Source organism: Ctenopharyngodon idella, chromosome 9 (genome assembly GCF_019924925.1).
Source record: "Ctenopharyngodon idella isolate HZGC_01 chromosome 9, HZGC01, whole genome shotgun sequence".
Lineage (NCBI taxonomy): Eukaryota > Metazoa > Chordata > Actinopteri > Cypriniformes > Xenocyprididae > Ctenopharyngodon > Ctenopharyngodon idella.
In genome coordinates, this window is record NC_067228.1 from 10,545,641 (window position 1) to 10,550,440 (window position 4,800).

The following is a 4,800-nucleotide window of genomic DNA, read 5'->3' on the forward strand; positions in this document are numbered from 1 at the left end:
CTGGACTACGTTGGTACCAACAGAACTTGCGACCAGTTGACTAACGATGCTTTTGGGAAATGCACCCCAGAAAGCAGGTTTCTCAAGTGATGTGTTTTGACAGTTTGAAATTTCAGCCACACTCTTCGTACCTGACATATGGTTTTAGGGATGCTTAATTCAGCATCTGCTTCAGCAGGGTCAGTAGCAGGATCCATGGGACTAGGCCAGGCCGGACTTCTCTCATTAGAGGAGGAAGTGCCTCAGTGGGGTGTTTCTGTACTCCGCAGGTACTGAACCACAGGAAAAAGGGGTCTGGCCCCGGACTCAGCTGTTTCCATCTGGACTTATCGTTTCATCAGAACCACTTGCTTTGAGAGGGTGTTGGTATCTCAAACATCTCTTTTCTTCTCTCAAGAAAAAAAGGTTCAAACACTTCCTTTTGACCTGAACGTCTACATTTTATTTAAATAGAAGAAACCTATTAAAGGCACATTATGTGATTTTCGCCTCTAGAGGTCGCTTATTCAAAACAAAGGTGTAGCTTGATGATGCCGTGAATGAGCGTGGAATCATGGGAGTTGTTGTCTTCACCTCCGCTGATGGAAAGCAATCCGACAGACTCTGGCAGAAATCATGTTCATGGATGAGAAAATGCATAAAATTTTATTATCGTCACGGTGGTATGAAGCAGGGGCGCTGAGAGCCGTGGCCCGTGGGAGCGAATGCTAATGAGAGACACCTGCGATTCACACCGGTCTCGAGAACAGCGGAGCTTTTATTATGCTGCAGCCAGCCGCTTCTGATCTTTCCGTTGCATATGTGGGGCAACGCAGCACTGTTTTACATGGTCAAAACAATCATACTAAATACATTTGATTATGTTGAAAGTTGTGTTAACGTGATGTGCATTCGCTCAGTGGTTGGATGAGACACTCGTTGCACATTGCAGTAATCTAGATCGATATTAGAATATCATATTAATAAAAGATGGATGACTAAATGAGTGTTGCTAAATGACATGCAATTAATTTTTAAATGTATGATGGAGAAAGCTCTCTCTGCCATGTTAGCCACTTGACAAAATAGTGCTGTCTTTGAGGCGTGGTAAAACATTGTACTCGTAGTAAATCAAGAAAACAATTCAAATAATAAGACTGTGTTGAGCTGTATAACCATGATCAGTTTGTTGATAAATGTGTGTGTATATATATATATATATATATATATATATATATACCTTCAGAGGACGCATTTCAAGGTAGGAAGGCATCAAGGCATGTCCGAATCCAATGTTAGCTTCACTTCCTCTCTCCTGAGATACCTTCATCTGATGATTTTTGAAGGCAGCAAAGATGTATCCTATGCTTTCCATACGGTGACAGTTGAGCTAGAAAAAGAAGGATGCCATCTAAGTTGTGATTTCTGGTCAGTTTATGTGTAAATGTGTTTTTGACCAACGTTTTCCAAGCTCGTAATTACAGCTTGTAAGATAGGAGTTTTCTGAGAGCTCCTACTTGTACCACTGTACCACCTGAGCTGCAGATTCATTGAGGTGTTGATAGTGGTGCCATAGAAACGCATAATTCCCACCCTGCCTCTCAGTCAGCTCCCTAGCTCTTGAATCAGTATATCGTGTAAATGAATGTGGCCGACTACTGAACTAGGGAGCTGACTGAGATGCACGCCCAGTCTGAGAATGTGAACAGCTCCGAATACAACGTCACGTGTTGTTATATCGAGACTATGGTAATTGCGACATGGCGTGAACGCAGCATTTCTTCTTTATTGTGATGTATGTCAGAGAGAAACATGCGCATTTATTTGTCTGGTACTTAGAAACAATGCTGTGCCAAAATTTCAAATCTGCCTGTTCTCTGTGAAAATAAATTATTGTCCTCTCACACCCAGAATGGACAGGTACGTTTAGGAAATCTGAATGCAAAAGTGTACCTCTACCCTTTCTTTCTGTGTGAAATGCACTACTGCAATGCAAAGTAAACAGAAATGCACGTGTTTGTGCTGTAACTCCGACATAAAGGTAGGAGCCATTACATCAGATGATACTGGCATGATTTAATTTTGATGTGCCGTTACTGCCGTAGCATTCCGGAAGAAACTTAGAGTTATTTAGTCAAATAACAAGTTTAGTGCTGGTAGAATCATGTGGAAGAGAAACACAAGAGGGCAATAGTTTACCAGAAATCTTATTTTACATGGCCATACTTCAAACCAGCTGTGCGGATTGTCAGAAGGCAGACTTCCGATTTCCCAATTAAACATCTTTGTCTTAATTATTTCAGGACTGAAATACCTGCACTCGTTCTGATTTTGCTCAGGCTGATGAAATGTCATAACATTTGTTAAAGGTCAAAATATCTTGCCAATATGAATTATTAAAGCATAGTTCACTTCTGGATGAGAATTTCCTGATAATTTACTCACTCCCATGTCATCCAAGATGTTCATGTCTTTCTTTTTTCAGTCGAAAAGAAATGAAGGTTTTTGAGGAAAACATTCCTGGATTCTTCTCCATATAGTGGACCTAACTGGGGTTCACCGGGTTGAAGGTCCAAATTGCAGTTTCAGTGCAGCTTCAAAGCGCTCCACACAATCCCAGACAAGGAATAAGGGTCTTATCTAGTGAAACGATCTGTAATTTTCTAAAAACAAACAAAAAAAATTTATATACTTTTTAACCACAAATGCTAGTCTTGCACTGCTCTGCGATGCGCCACGCATTACGTTAAAGGTCACGCGTGACGTAGGCGGAAGTACCGCGGTAGGGCGAAAAATTTAATTTTCTCCAACTTCAAAATTGTCTGATATCGTTGTTTTACCTTTTTTTCTTTTTTCTTTTTTTTTTTTTGTGTAGACGCAGTTTAGCTTAATCTTTGCACGTTCACTTTGTAGACATTGGATCGGTACTTACGCCTACGTCATGCATGACCTTTGTAACGTGATTACAAATGCATTTGTGGTTAAAAAGTATATAAATTTCTATTTTTTTTTTTTTAAGAAAATGACCGATCGTTTCACTAGATAAGACCCTTATTCCTCGTTTGGGATATATGGAGAAGAATCCTGGAATGTTTTCTTCAAAAACCTTAATTTGTTTTCAACTGAAGAAAGAAAGACATAAACATCTTGAATGACATGGGGGTGAGTAAATTATCAGGAAATTTTCATTCAGAAGTGAACTAATCTTTAAATACTAATAGTTCAAATGTGTTAAAAGAAAGAGAATTTAAAGGGATATTTCACCCAAAAATTAAAATTCTGTCATCATTTACTAACCCTCAGGTTGTTCCAAACCTGTATAAATTTCTTTGTTCTGTTGAACACAAAGGAAAATATTTTGAAGAATGTGGGAAACTGATTAATTCTGGGGCACCATTGACTTCCATAGTATTTTTTTTTTCCTACTATGGAAGTCAATGGTGCCCCAAAGCGGCCTGGTTACAAACTTCCTTCAAAATATCTTCCTTTGTGTACAGCAGAGCAAAGAAATGTATACAGGTTTGAAACAACTTGAGGGCAAGTAAATGATGACATAATTTTCATTTTTGGGTGAACTATCCCTTTAAGCAATTCTAATTTATTTTCTGAAAACAACACAGATAGTAAATAGCTTTTTTTTTTTTTTTTTTTGTAAATATAAATGAAATCTCTCTATAGTATCTATATATTTTGCCCCTATTTACTAAATGTACCTGTCCATACTGGGTGTGAGAGACCATAGTTCGTTGTCACAGAGGACAGGCAGATTTGAAATTTTGGCACAGTGTTGTTTCTAAATACCAGACAAATAAATGCATATAATTATTGGAAATAATGTCCAGACAGATGGAGATGTGCCAAATTATGAAATCATGCACTCCTCGATTGCATATCCAGTCATTACTAGAGCTGCACTTGGAAAACAGGTGTTTCTAATACAGAGATGTCTCCACGGTCTTCTACCCCGTTTACTTTCTGATGATGATTCAGATATGATATTTCATGGCTGGAACCAAGCACATGATGGGATGTGATCTGAGAAAGAAGAAAAATAAAGAGGAACAGAGTGAAAGAGAAAAAAAAAATTACTCACTTCTGAAGACATCCATGTAATGGATGCTGATTGTGCTTTTAAATCAATGAAGTCTGTGCCGGGATAATGAGGACCAAAGCCCAGACATGAGAGAAGTGATCATAAATACTGTAAACGTATTAAGAGCAGACATATTAAAACCAGAAATGTAAAAATTACCCACATCTAGCGTCTAACATATTCTTCTCTTCCCACTCCCTCTTGCCCCCATTCGATCTCTTTAAACAGGTGGCATATTTATATGCATCACCACAGTGAAAAGGATGAATTTGAGCCACATGGTCTTCTCTTTCTTCTTTATATCAAAGAGAACAGCAGGATCAATCCTTTGTTTTTGCACATTTATTTTTACACATATTGACCTTCAAATAATCATTTTCAGTTTCTCTTTATCTCAAGCCCATGATTATAATAAAGGGGAAAATAAGAGGGCATGAGATTGATTAGTAAAAACAACTTTTTTGTAGGACTAGTAATGGTTTTCAGATTGTGAAGATGAGAACTTTCTATAGATCCTCCTGCTTTCTGTATGAAATTATGTGCATGGATTAACATTTTTAATTTATTTAAACAAATAGGCTACATAAATATTTACTTGAGTATGGTCCATATTTAGATCTGTTACGATTTCTCATTTAATATCCATCATATACTGCATGATATTATTTCAAAACCACAACCAAAAGCAACAAAATGCTTTTTTTTTTTTTTCAAGAAACATAAAGGGG